Source organism: Pinus tabuliformis, chromosome 6 (genome assembly GCF_031772625.1).
Source record: "Pinus tabuliformis cultivar Carrire ecotype Pingquan chromosome 6, CPIR1, whole genome shotgun sequence".
Classification (NCBI taxonomy): domain Eukaryota; kingdom Viridiplantae; phylum Streptophyta; class Pinopsida; order Pinales; family Pinaceae; genus Pinus; species Pinus tabuliformis.
In genome coordinates, this window is record NC_142292.1 from 851,802,535 (window position 1) to 851,817,899 (window position 15,365).

Consider the following 15,365-nt stretch of genomic DNA (forward strand, 5'->3'; position numbering starts at 1 on the left):
CTCTTGGACCCAATGTTTGGCCATTGGGCCTCTACTATCACCAAACACCATGTTAGTAAAGGATAATGCATCATAGCCATACAATGCTCTAAATGGTGACATCGCGATCGACACGCGGTATGAAGTGTTATAGCAATACTTGCCCAAATGTAGCCACTTCACTTTTTGTTAGAAAATCAAAATGCAGAAAAATATTTTCTTACTTTGATAGTAGCTTGTGATAATTTTAAATTATGTTGTCTTCCTTTATCTTCTCTTCATCAAGCAACTATCAAATCAAAAGGAACCTGAAGATCACAAGAACAATAGAACACCGTATGTAGGCTCTCAACCAGGGCAAAACCCCTCTTCTAGGGGAAAACCCAATCAAACTCTTCTTCTATTATAGAACCAAATAAAAAATGAGATAACTAGTACTTGACCAAGACTTCCACCACACACCAACTCAGCCCTCAAAAATATCTTCTTTCGAAGTTCTTTCTTCAAGGTTTTTTCAAGGAATCAAAGTCTTCTTTCAAAGATATTTCCTTCAAGAGTCAAAGTCTTGCTTCAAAGAGTCAAAGTCTTCCTTTTTGAAGTGTCAAAGTCTTCCCTTTTGGTGGTTCCTTCAATGAGTCAAAGTCTTCCTTCAGAGAATCAAAGTTAACGTGAGTCAAAGAGTCTTTCCGCAACTTGAAAAAGATTTCGGCTCCCTGCTTTAGCTCTGCAACTCGGCCTGCAGTTTTAGGCCTTGCAATTTGCATGGATCCTAGCAAAATTTCGCACGTGAGAGCTGATATAGTTCATATTTAGGGTTTCTTCTCTTTCGCTTGGATTCTTCTCTCGTATTCTAGGCTTGGCTTTTGATTTTCTTTTTTTCTTAGGTGCAGATCGAACTTGGATTGATAGGTGTCCCGATAGGTCAAATACTTCTTCAATAGATAGTCATCTTGTGTGGTCGAATGGGCTTCTCTTGGGCCGACTTCACTGACAGGGTCAACTTGGTGTTGGGAGTCCATAAGTGACATTTTAAAATCAAAATAAATGTTTGTTTCTTGATACAATGTGCCCATAAGGGTCTTATACATATGAGCATGAAGAACATGCTTGACCTAGTTGACAAAATAAATATAGAGCATGAAACCCATACTTTTAAAATTGTATTTTCTCTTTTTCTTTTGCTTTTACAAATTATACAATATTAAGTATGGGCACTGAGCATAGTTACATTTTCCAACACTTTCCTAATACATAATTCCACAAGTAACCACTGAAGCCATTTATTAACTGTCTTTCTCTGTCCATCCGTTTGTGGGTGATAGCTCGTACTATACTGCTAGGGGTGAGTTCTGCACCCACCAATCGAAATCGCTCCTACTCGAAACTTCCCATGAATTTGCTATCCCTATCGCTGACTATGGTCCCGGTTAGACCATATAGCCTAAAGATCTCTTGGAAGAACAACTCTGCCACTTGGGATGTTGAGCTCCTAGAGGGGATCACAAAGAAATGAGTGTACTTAGTCAATCGATCCACTACCACATATATGCAACCCTTGCCCTACACTGAAGGAAATCTTGTGATGAAGCCCATAAAGATGCTCTGCCACTTGGAATAGGAAGTGACTGCAATAGCCTTGCTAGATGCATATGCTCCTCCTTGTTTTGTTGGCAGATGCTAGTTTCGAAGACATACCTCAAAACATCCTCGTTGAGGCCCTTCCAAGAGAACCTCTCTCTGACTACTGTGTAGCTTTTAAGGTAGCCTAGATGACTTGCGAGTGGGGAATCATGTAGTACTTGTATGATCGTAACCTACAGTTGTGAATTTGGTACCAAGTAAATCATGTCCTTGTAGTAGATGATATCCTACACCACCCTATATCTGCTATCATGTATCTACCCATCCGAGATCTCACATGCCATCTTGTTCTTGAAATACTCCACTAATAGTTGGGACTTCCAATCCAAGGATGTATCCATGAAATAGAATGTCGCAGGTCTCCTAGAGAGTGCATCTGCAGCCACATTACTTTTCCCCTTGACATGTTCAATCTCAAAATCATAAGCTTGAACCTTTCTCACCCACTTTTTCTCTCAATTATTTAACTCTTTTTGATCCAGGAAGAACCTGAGACTATTATGATCAGTGTTGATTTTGAACCGATTGGCTACCAGATATGGCTTGAACTTCGCCGGTTCATTCATGATGGTGAGAATTTCTTTGTCATATATGGAGTAGTGATGCTCGTAGTGCCCCAACTTTCTGCTCTCGAAAGCAATAGGGTAGTTGTTGTATATCAATATCTGCTCCAATCCCTTCACATGAAGCATCACTCTTCAAAGCAAATGACTTAAAAAAATCAGGCAAAGCTATAATATGACAAGTACTCATTACCTCCATAAGTCGCACAAACACCTTCTCTGCTACATCCATCCATACAAAGTCTTCTTTCTTGGTCAAGTCTGTAAGTGGAGTTGCTAGTTGGGAAAACCCCTTGACGAATCACCTATAGTAGGTGCAAATACCCAAGAATCCTCTGAACATCATCACATTCTTGGGAGTGGGCCAATCATTGATTGATTGAATTTTCTCTTGATGCACTTACAACCCTTCTCTACCATTCACGTGCCCCAAATAGAGCATCTTGGTCAGACCAAATTCACACTTGGACAACTTGGCATAGAATTTTTTTTCTTCTAATATCTTCAACACCTCGTCCTAGTGTTGTAGATGTTCCTCCAATGTTCTGTTGTATACCGGGATGCCATCAAAGAAAACTAGCACATACTTGCGCAACTTCTTGTTGAACGCATGGTTAATACAACACTGGAAGGTAGCAGGTTGGTTGGTCAGCCCAAAGGGCATAACCAAAAAGTCATAATGGCCATAGTGACATCTAAAAGCTATTTTTGGAATATCCTACTCCTTGACTCTAATCTGGTAGTAGCCTGAGCAGAGATAATTCTTGGAAAAATATCTAGCCCCTTTCAATTTGTCAATTCTAGGAATGGGTTATTGATTTTTGATGGTCTTTTTGTTCAATGCTCTGCAATCAAGATACATCCTCAGGGAGCCATCCTTTTTCTTGAATAGAATCATTGATAAGGCAAATGGTCTAGAACTAGGGCGTATGTGGCCTAGTGCGAGCAACTCTTAAATATTCTTCTCGATCTCATTTTTATATGCCTTGAGGTGCTTATAGGGAGTGGTGATGACCGCCTAGACTCCCTCCTCCAATTCAATGATATGCTCGAAGCCCCTATCAAGTGGGATCCTGGGTGGAATATCCCCAAGCACCTTATGATATTTTTGTAATAATGCTACAATGTTTGTTGGACACTGCTAATACTGATCTCCCGACTTCTTTTTTGACACTCTGCACTCTATTGCTCAATGTCTAAATGCCGAAAAATGGGCCTCCATGTTGTTTGATGTCATTGTCTTTGGGAGATAGGTGTGCATAGCTCTTAGCACCACCTTCTTCCCATCGTGCGTAAACTCCATCTCATTCTTCTTGTAATCTGTGGTGCAATGCCCAATAGAGATGAGCCATTAAACTCCTAGAACTACATTACTATCATGAACAATAGCCACAAAAAATTCATCCGTAATAGTGTAGTTTTCCATTGTCAAGCTCATCTTGGGGATCATCTTGTTGCATTCCATGAATTTGTTTGTTGGTATAGCTATGGAGAACTCCTCAAAATTTGTGGTGGCTAGCCCTCTCCTGGATACATAGGCAACATCAATAAAATTGTGGGTGGCCCCACCATTAACCAAAACTGTCGCCCTTTGTCCCTGTATAGCTATGTTGCACGAAACTTCAAAGAACTCGGCGTTTCGGGTCGTACCCGTACCCGAAACTCCGAAACTTGGCGGAAACTCGGCGGAAACTCGACCATCATGTAATCATATATTAGAGTTAATATAGACTTCTTTTTCCTTTTAAATTGTCATATATGGGTCTTATTCCCTTTTTTCTGGCAAGATAATGTGTTATTCACTTATTTCTTTATATATATATTTCTAGATATACATATATGACGTTTCCGCTGACGTTTCCATTTTTGGGAGGTGACGTTTCTAAACGTACCCGTTTCGGAAACTTCGAAACGTTTCGGCGTTTCATGCAACTTAGCTGTATAGTTTCTCGAATCCTAAGAGTGAGATATCAAGGAATGCCTGTGAGTGTAGCAATGATACTGCTCCTTTCTCCCTCCTAAGGCTACTCACCCTTGATTTCTTTAAGTTCCTCTTGCGGCTACTCCTACTCATCCTTCTCCTCCTCACTATCAAAGAACAGTTCAATATAGTGAGCTTTACCCTTTGCAGTGCATAAATGCCCTGGTGCCCAAGGTTCTTGGCATGTGAAGCACATTCTCCTCCTGAGATCTCTTCTAGTCTTCTCATCAAGCTGGTTTCTCCTGGTCCACTCCTTTGATGTTTTGAAGACGTCTAGTATCTTTCCCCTTACGTGGGAAGGCAGGTTTAGTGGGCACTCTAGTCTTTGGATTGCATCCTTCAAAGTCCTTGTCCTGCTGATTGCATCCTGCAAAGAAGTAGGTTTGTAAGACCTCACTAACCCCAGTAGAGGTTCAACCAATCACTCAACAAACAACATAATTCTCTTGGCCTCCGACAGATATGGTACCATTACGGACAACCTCAAAAATTCTGATATGTAATGTTCTACGCTACGAGTCTGCTTGAGTTGTGTGAGCTCCCTTAAATACAACTCTGGTTCCTTCTGATCAAATCTATCTATTACCCTTTGAGCAAAGTCTTCATAAGTGGTTATGTTTGCATGCCCCAAGGTGGTCAAGCCATAGTACCACCAATCATGCGCTTCTCCCTCTAAATACAAGGTGGCCAACTTAATGGGATCTGCTTCAGTTACTTGGTTCAGCTGAAAATAAGTATCAACTTTTTGGAACCACGCCCTTGCTGTAAAGCTGGTAGAACCATAAAAATTTGGAAGGGTCAACTCCCCCACAGTTTGCTGGAATTTTGTGTTTTGAGTGGTTGATCCTTAATGCCTTTGCTATTGTTATCACTTTTCAAGAGACAAAAATCGTTGAAAGTGATTGCATCTTGGATGCCATCTCCCATGGGCTGATATTCTTGAAAATAATTTCCCAATAGCATGTCCTCTTGATCTGCTGGTTCTGCTGGATTGGCAGGTAAAAATTCAGGGTTAGTGGTTGAGATGCTCCACTATAAATTTGAGGGTGGCTTTGGCGGTTGGTTAATGCAATATTATGAGATGTCCCTACTTCTCCAACATGAGTCCCCATTGTTTCCTTTGTTCTGTTTTATTGCCTCATTTCTTTAACCATTTCCTTCTGCCCTTTTGCCAAGTCATTTAGAGCTTTCAAAAGGCTCTGGAATGTTGCTTCCTCATTTAATAATGGGGTACTTGAATCTCCCATCTTGTTAATTTTAGGCAACAATGGTATGTTCTATGCTTAGAGCAATTTTACTTCAATTTCTTTATTAGCCCAATATCAATATCCAGTTTAACAATCACATTAACATGTAAGTAAAATGCTGATAGAACATAAACCCAAACAATGGAAGACAAGCCAAGACAAGAGGACACAAGATGTGGCACCAGCCAGGGACAAACCCCAATGTGGGGAAACCCTTGATCAAATCTTCTTTTAGTCTTCAATAGTTCAGTAGAGAGAGAGATAGTACAATTTACAAATCTGTTAATTTATGACAGCAACAAAAGAGCCCTAACTAGAAAAGTCAACACTGGTCAACAAGGCAGATTTGACCTTCAAAGACTCGGTCAACTCCAGTCAACTTTGACCTCCAAACAACAAGATGAAACAACCCTCAAAACAACCGAATTTTTCCCAGTCAAAGTCTTCAAACAGTCAACCTGCGGTCAACCCTAACCATAGTCAATGCTGGTCCAACAATACGAAATGCCTCAATTTTTGTGCCCAGAAATGCGGATTGCCCAAACATAAATAACCCTCACAAAAACCCAATCAAACAGGTCAACATTGGTTGGTCAAACCCTTCCTGAAATTCAGTCAACGCTTAAAACATTGGAACGTACTTCCAGTTGCAACTGGTAAACTAGGGTGTTGGAGCGTCCTCCAGGTTGTAGCCTGTAAACCAGGGGGTCGAAGCCTTGCTAGTTGGAGCTGAAAATATTGATGTATATTTTATTGAAGACAAACATAAAGAAGCATTCAGTTGTTTTTGTCACAAAAGGGGTTCCACCTAAAAATCTGTTTTGTACTATCTTAATGTTTGTGCATTGTTGAATGGTGTTGTTTGTTGTTCATGTAATGTTGAACTATGCTGATCTACTATTAATTATAATTATGCTCTCTGAAGTTAAAAATACTAGTTGAAGAGAAATTTTGATTCACTCCCCAATACTAGTTGAAGAGAAATTTTGATTCACTCCCCCCTAGTATTTTCAACAGATTCAACATGTGGAGGTGAGGTATTTTCCTCAAAATCAAGTCAATCCTGTGGCTAATTTCTCTATCTTAGGGAAAGCATACCTTGCCCTAGGTACTTTTTACCTCAGAAAATCCCTAATTTTCCCTAGGCTTAAACATGGAGCTTTTTGGAGGCTTCTTGTTTCATAAATTGAAGGTATAGATCAATTGGAAGCCTTTCCTTGGCCTTGTGATCCTAGGTAGTTCTATTTACCTTGCTAATTCTCAAGCCTTAGGTCATATTGCGCCTTAATTAGGCCTTTTTTGTTGCATGTGAATTGCCTTTTTGTCCTAGCTAAGCCTTGTTCTTAAGTAGAGATGCCCTCCTTAAGCCTATCTTGTCGCATTATCCCTTGTACTTGACAGATCATTTAGGTGACCTAATATAGGGTAGCTTCCCTAGTGGTGAAAGTCGACAAAAGAGTAGGACATAGTGGCTGTGGTAACGGTGGGCCACACCTCATATTATTGTCGTTGGTCTAGCTCTTGTCTTGTGAGCTACCCTCACAAGAACTGCTAGATTTTGAGGCAACAAGTCCAATTTTTGTTTCCAATTGTCCCCCACCATTGTTTGATATGTATTTTAGAGGCGTAGAAACAAGACTTCCTTTTAGTATTTCCAATGGAGGCTAGTGAGATAGGTCTACAAAAATATGAAGGAAAATTAGGAAGCTAGACCCACATTGGAGATGAAGCTAACATGTTTGAGGAGGGTTTGAAGAAAGGAGACCAAGGTTCATTTAGATACTTACATGACCCATAAACCAAAGTTTGCAATAAAGGATGCTTTCCTTCTCCTTAGTAGAGTCAATCTCCACTATAAAGGACCTACAAGCACAAGGATATATATAGCTTTGTTGATGAAGAAGTTGCTTCCAAACTTGAGATATTGTTTTATGTGATTATGTGAGTCGAGGCTAGAGTCTGTTAAAATTTAATATTACAAAACTTGGCTTGGAAAATCTCTTGCTTAGGCAAGAGAGTAAGTGTTTGATTCAAACTTGTCAAATTTTTTGAAAACTCAGCTAATACACAAAGATAAATGGGGGAGTTTTTTTTGTTTGGTTTATATAAATGTTTCCATTGAGTTTTTCATCATGCTCATGTGTCAAGTTGTCGACCAGTAAAAACTATGCAGCTACTTGTGCATTAGAGTTTTCCCTATGAGTAATCGCAAAGTAGACTCATTGTTGGTGAGAGAAACTTGCCAATAGGGAGTTTGAACTGCTAGAAAGGTAGTTTGGTTCATTTCTATGTTGAGTGGAGTTTGCCTTGTGAGTTTGAGACAAACATGGGGCGTTTTGTAGACTAGTTAAAATGATAGATCAACCTATGGTCGAAGTAGCTTCTTTGGTTGGTGATTTCATATTTCGGGGGGTGTCTATAGATTTGCATGCAATGCGTTTCTTGTGATTTGCAAAAAAACACAAATAACGCGTAAAAAGCTTCTTTGGCATGTGGCCAATCTGCCAAAGGGGTTTTAAAATAATGTCTTATAAACAATGGTGGATTTTCCCTCAGCGCTAGCTTTATTTGGTCAAAGAAAATTAAGAAGGAAGTGCTTTAGGCAGCATATTGGTTACCAAGATAAAATCCTAACAACTTCTAAAACATTGCACAAAAAAGCAACAAAACACCAACAAGTTTTGAAACCTCGATAAAAGCATGACAAAGCTTTATTTTGCATATACCAATGGGTTGATTCTTCCAGAGAGACAGATACATAACTAGTACAATGATGTTTCATGCACAAGAATCTAGAAGCTAGAAGAGAGAAGGTGTTAATTTTAGGTATGTTCTATGCTTAGAGAAATTTATTTCAATTTTCACAGTTAGCTCCATATCTTTTCCAGATTAGCAATCACATTAGCATTAAAGTAAACTGCAGATAGAACATAAAGATAAATCGTAGAAGACAAGCCAAGATAGGAGGACACAAGATGTGGTGCTAGCCAGGGAAAAACCCCAATGTGGGGAAACCCTTGATCAATTCTTCTTATATGTTCTTCAATAGTTTAGCACAGAGAGAGAGAGAGAGAGATAGTATGTTTACAACAGAAGTCAACACTTTGACTTATCTAGATAAGAGCATAGATCATCTCTAAGAAGATGATACGTGAGATTAGTTGAAGACATGTTGCTTCAATTAATTCTCCAAGGTGACTCCTTCAACTATCGTTGAGCTGCATTTTGTCATCATGTTGCACCTCACCGCACCGCACCATGTTGCACCCATCATCACTATGTTGCATCTCATCACGCTTCATTAATCATGATTTTACCCATCACTGTACTGCATTATGTGCCATTGTTGCACCATGTTGCCATCCTGACCTATGTGTTGGTTGCACCTTGCTTGCTTGTTGTCCTTAGCATGCTTGTTGTTGCATGCTAGTTGTCCCTTGCATGCTAGCTGTAATATTGCATGCTTGGTGTATTCGCTGCTAAGTACCATACAACTGTCCCAATGTTAGTTAGTTGTCCCTTGCATGCTGCTCTCCTTCGGAGACAGATGCTCTGGCTGTTTCGGCATTTCCCGACAGTTCTGGCAGTTCTGGTTGTTCTCGGCAGTTCCGGTTGTTCTCGACAGTTCGTGCAGTTCCCGACAGTTCCGGTAGTTCCGGCTTTTCCGACTTTTCCAGCAGTTCCGACTTTTTTTGGCAGTTCTGGTTTTTTCAGCAGTTCCGGCTTTTCCGGCAGTTTTGACTTTTCTGGCTTTGACGGCAATTCTGACTTTTCTGGCTTTGACGGCAGTTTCAACTTTTCCGGCTTTTCTGGCAGTTCTGGCTTTTCTGGTAGTTTTGGCTTCTTCGGCTTTTTTGGCAGTTCCTACTTTTCCGGCTTTTCCAGTAGTTCCAGCAGTTTCAAAAGTTTCGGCTTTTCCGACTTTTTCGGCTTTTCCGGCTTTCTGCCCTTTGGATCAGGGCAGCGTTATCCCTTAGGATCTCTCCTCCTACTAAAACCCAAAGACAAGTAGAGAGAGGAAGAGATCCCAAGTGTGTTGAAATGACTTGAAGGCCACCTCTATTTATACTAAAATGTTGAGACATGTGAGGTTTATTTGGTAGCAGGCCGACCTTGACGAATTGTCTTATAACGCAAATAAATTCATAACTCCATGAATACTTATCGGAATCGGATGATCTTTAGATCAATCCTACACCTCTTGATGAGAGGGATCCAAGAAAAATATCAGTTGCCATAAATAAGATGACCCACATGGAGTTTGGCCCTAGTTGCCAATTTTAACACTCCCTCTCAACTAGGGAGAACTCTATCCGTTGATCCATATGTCCGACTGTACTATCTCTGCCATCAGTGCCCTGAATTGCTCTGATTTGCTGAGCTCTGCTCTGCTTTGTTCTGCTGAACCATGAAGAAGAAGAATTGATCGGGAATGTCTCATACCATTCTCTACTGACCCGAAGTTAGTTTCATCTTGCCAGATCACTCTTATTGACCCGAAGTTAGTTTTATTGATCCTAGAACAATATCACAAGAGAGTGTCTCAAACCACTCACACTGATCCTAGATCAATTTCATTTGATCCCAAATCATTGTCACAAGAGAGTGTGTCAAGCCAATCATACTGATCCCAGATCATTTTGATTGATCCCAGATCAGTTTCATTGATCCCAGATCAATGTCACAAGAGAGTGTCTCAAACCACTCATACTGATCCTAGATCAGTTTCATTGATCCCATATCAATGTCACAAGAGAGTGTCTCAAACCACTCATACTGATCCCAGATCAATGGAGGTCATCCTAGCATAGGGAGTACGGTAGATACAGCGATGCATCCATCGATAGTACTACTATGGTCCCTATCCTCATTTCCCTGCTCATTGATCAGATGAGAGGTACTTCCCATGAGTCCCAAACTGCATGGGTAGGATGCCTCGACAGGGGAACTAATCATCCTGTTCCACAATCGCCACGGAGAACAAATCATCCTGGCCCACATGAGAACTAATCATCTTGTTCCATAGTTGCCACGAAGAACAAATCATCCTGGCCCACAAGAGAACTAATCATCCTGTTCCATAGTTTCCATAGGAGAACTAATCATCCCGACCCACAGAAGAACTAATCATCCTATTCAGAGCACACCACCAGGGGAGGGTGAGTCGCCCTGTGGTCGTATGTTGCTCCAGTAAGTACCCCAAGCCCCCAGAGCTCCTAGAGCTCAATGCATGCAACATGCAGGACCCTTATAAGAAGGTCTCCCAACGACTCCAAGTCGTTCGGGAAAGTCACAGATTTGACCTTTCTCCGGGGCTTTGACAAAATGTCTGCGACCTGTACATCAGTATAAATGCGATAGAGCCTCCTTGCTCATCGACTTACCATATCGCAGATAAGGCAATATCTGATGTCTATTTGCTGGAGCAATCATCGAGTACGGGATTCCTCAATAATCGAATCCCTCCTCTGGTTGTCACAGAGAATGACAGTGGTATTCATCATGTGTACACACAGCTCACTTAAGAGCTTTTGCAACCATGCAGCTTCACACGAGATCATACTCGCTGCTATGTATTCGGTCTCGACGGTGCTTATAGCAACCGACTTCTGCTTCCTGCTCATCCATGATATCGATGTAGAATCCAAAGAGAACCAACATTGAGAAGTGCTCTAGTGATCCTCCACACTGCCTGCCCAGTCAGCATTCGAATAATCATGCAGTTTCATATTTTCGACAGTGTATCTCAATCCATGAGAGATTGTGCCTTGAAGATATCTCAGAAGATTCTTGGCACCAATCCAGTGAGGCTCAACCAAATATGATCTCACCATGCTAACTGCAAAACATATGTCCAGACGGAAGTTCACCAAGAACATCGATGCGAATGAGTTTATGAAACTCAGAGGCATTTCCCAAATCTGGTCCGACATCACTACCATATAACTTTTGAAAGTTAAGATCCTCGAGGTAGTCACAGGCTTGCAATTTATCATTCCACATCCGGAATCCAAATCCTTCTTACTTCTGCAAATGAGAGGGTTTGCACTTGTCAGAAATAGGTCGTCCTCATAAGGTGTCGGTATGAGAGGTCTATCATCCACAACCTTCGGGTAATGGTTTGGATCGGTTTCACTCCTAGTGAATCTCAGCTTCATCAGACAACTATCAATCCTCTCATACTATGCCCGGGGTGTTTTGCTTCAAGCTATAGAGGGCTTTCTTCCACCTATATACATGAGATTCACGATCATGAATCTCAAACTCCTCGGGTTGTTCCAAACCTGTGGACCTGTTGCATGAGGGGAATGGTCCCCTTATAAGATTTTCCTTCGATACATCTCAGACATGTACCTTCATGCTCTACTTGAACTCAGACATCCCTATCACCATTTGACTCACATCAGGTAGACCTCTAGTGTTATAGATGCGATATGTCAATTGACATGATCCCTAATGGACCATCCTGCAACTTGATACAAATTGCCAATCTTGAACCCATGAGAAAAAGCATCTTTGAAAATTATATTTTTTAACACGTACCTTTCCATCGATGAATGCCACCCTGAAACCTTTGACTTCCATTTTCGAGATGGACACCAGGTTCTTCTTGCGATCAGGTACATAAAAGAGATTTTGTAAATGAATCGAGTTACCCTTATATAATTGAGAGTTAACATTCCCTACACCCTTTCCGGGATAGGTGGCGTCGACTCCAAGTATAATCCCACGATTGTTTCCATCTCTACCAAATTAGAGAGTGCACCCATCTATCCGATGAAGTGCCTTGAAGCGCTACAATCTATAAGCCAGATTCCCAAAGAATCTGAAGGAGAGGGCCAATACAAGATAACGCTTATTTATCTTATCAGAAACAACATTTGATTCTTCATACCAGTGGTTCCTTGCTTTCTATGAAGATTTGGCCATTTCTTTGATGACCTGCATTACCTATCATTCCTTTGATCATTGAAGATGTCCCTAGAATGATTGTTATCATCATCAAGTGATGTGTCCCTGCCATTCGGACACTCCTTCACATAATGGCCGAACTTGTTATCTGCCTTTCCTTCCACCCTGAGATCCGGTCTTCCAATGAAGTGATCTTTAGGTAGGCCATATTACGCTGCGCCATTCTGATAATATTCTCTGCTTCGACTTCACCCTTGGTGAATTTGAAGAGGGATGAAGAATCCACTGATCCTTTTGTCCTTTCCCAACTGTCTTCGGTGATTGCTCTTTCACTCTTGCTTGGGAATTGTCTTCACCTCATCTCTGATACCATGTTAATTTTAGGTATGTTCTATGCTTAGAGCAATTTATTTCAATTTTCACAATTAGCTCCATATCTTTTTCAGATTAGCAATCACATCAGCATTAAAGTAAACTGCAGATAGAACATAAAGATAAATCGCAGAAGACAAGCCAAGACAAGAGGACACAAGATGTGGCGCTAGCTAGGGAAAACCCCCAATGTGGGGAAACCCTTGATCAATTCTTCTTATATGTTCTTCAATAGTTCAGCACAGAGAGAGAGAGAGAGAGAGTATGTTTACAACAGAAGTCAACACATTGACTTATCTAGATAAGAGCATAGATCATCTCTAAGAAGATGATACGTGAGATTAATTGAAGACATGTTGCTTCAACTGATTCTCCAAGGTGACTCCTTCACCTATCGTTGAGCTGCATTTCGTCATCATGCTGCACCTCACCGTGCTGCACCATGCTGCACCCATCATCACTATGCTGCATCTCATCACGCTTCATTAATCATGACTGTAACCATCACTGTACTGTATTATGTGCCATTGCTGCACCATGTTGCCATCCTGACCTATGTGTTGGTTGCACCTTGCTTGCTTGTTGTCCCTAGCATGCTTGTGTCCCTAGCATGCTTATTGTCCTTAGCATGCTAGTTTTCCCTTGCATGCTAGCTGCAACATTGCATGCTTGGTGTATTTGCTGCTAAGTACCATACAATTGTCCCAATGTTAGTTAGTTGTCCCCTGCATGCTGCTCTCCTTTAGAGACAGATGCTCCAGCTATTCCGACAGGTCCCGACAGTTTTGGCAGTTCTGGTTGTTCTCGGAAGTTTCGACAGTTCCGGCTGTTCCCGGCAGATCTGGCAGTTTCCGACAGTTTCGGCTTTTCCGGCTTTTCCAGTAGTTCCGACTTTTTCGGCAGTTCCAGCTTTTCCGACAGTTCCAACTTTTCCAACTTTTTCTGCAATTCCAGCTTTTCCGACTTTTACGACATTTTCGGCTTTTCCGGCTTTTCCGACAGTTCCAGCTTTTCCAGCGTTTCTGGCTTTTCCAACAGTTCTTGCTTTTCTGGCTTTTCCAGCAGTTCCTGCTTTTCTTGCTTTTCCAACTTTTTCAGCAGTTCCGGCATTTCCGGCAGTTCCAGCTTTTCTGGCAGTTTCGGAAGTTTCAGCTTTTCCAACTTTTCCGACTTTTCTGGGTTTTTGCCCTTTGGATCAGGGCAGCGTTATCCCTTAGGATTTCTCTTCCTACTAAAACCCAATGACAAGTAGAGAGAGGAAGAGATCCCAAGTGTGTTGAAATGACTTGAAGGCCACGTCTATTTATACTAAAATGTTGAGCACATGTGGGGTTTATTTGGTTGCAGGCCGACCTTGACGAATTGTCTTATAACGCAAATAAATTCATAACTCCATGAATACTTATCGGAATCGGATGATCTTTAGATCAATCCTACACCTCTCGATGAGAGGGATCCAAGAAAAATATCAGCTTCCCTAAATAAGATGACCCACATGGAGTTTGGCCCTAGTTGCCAATTTTAACAGAAGGAGAGAAAAGGAGAGAGTGTATGTTGTTGCTAAAGAAGATTCAACCCTTCGACCATAGCAAACCCCTCCTTGTAATGATTTCCTCCTTCTATGCACATTAGAGGGCGAGAGAGGTCGAACTAGGCATGGAAATGCTCATGTGCATCATTAATGAGCTCATCATCAAGCTCCTATCAAGTGAGTGTATGTTCTAGTTGAAGTGAATGTTAACCTTGTTATTCCAGAGAAAGAGTATAGTAAAGTAGCTAAGTGCTTGAGTTTCAATATATAAGTTCTATGTTGTCATGAGACAAGTGTTAGAAAATCAGAAAGGCATAAAGATTCTCTTATTCTTGATAATTACTTGTGATATTTCTTGTTATTATGATTCTTTATATCTTTTTTCTTTTAGTTCATCAAGCAATTACCAAAGCAACAACACATAAAAACAATAGACACCAAATGTAGGCACAGTACCAGGACCAAACCCCCCTCGAGGGGAAAACCCTGTCAAGAAATTCTTCCTTTCAATTGTATTCTTTGAGATTCTTTACCCTAGACCAAGACAAGACCTTTCCTCCAAACCAAGTCAGCCTCTTAGAATTTCAACCCCTTTCCATCAACTTCGACTAGACAGCAACTTTTGGCAACTGACAGCTTCCGACAACTTACAATCTTAGAAGACTTTGATCTTCTAATCAAGAGCACGAAACGGAGAAATAGAACCACCAAAATTTAGATTTTTCTTTTCTCCTTAGACCTCCCCAAACTCGCATTCTCTTTGGCTTCTCGGCAACAGACTTCGCATCTTTTCCCAGTGACAAGAGAACTTCGCACTTCTTCCCAGCTACAAGAGAATTTCACACTTTTTCCCAACTACAATAGTAATTGAACTTGTGTGTGAGAATGATACTCCAAATGAATTCGATGAGCTTGTATTGATAGGCTCCATGGGAGCTCGAATAGGTCCTTAGGCTGACTTGATCTTCTTCTAGGCCGACATGGTGTGGAGGTTGCATAATTCATATTTGACACAATACTTAACCTTTTTACATGATTCAAAAGCCCAAGAAGGGTCTCTTTAAAAGTACAATGACTCTATTGACTCAGAATAAATCCTAGAAGTCCTCAATGGGGACTTTGACCTAAAACATGGTGAC

General features: G+C 41.0%; 1 protein-coding gene across 1 annotated transcript in view; it reads left to right on the forward strand.

Moving 5' to 3' along the window:
- Nucleotides 1-15,365, forward strand: part of LOC149261567 (putative RNA-dependent RNA polymerase 5) — a 545,994-nt gene that overhangs the window by 147,852 nt on the left and 382,777 nt on the right. The gene's annotated exons all lie outside the window — the stretch shown is intronic.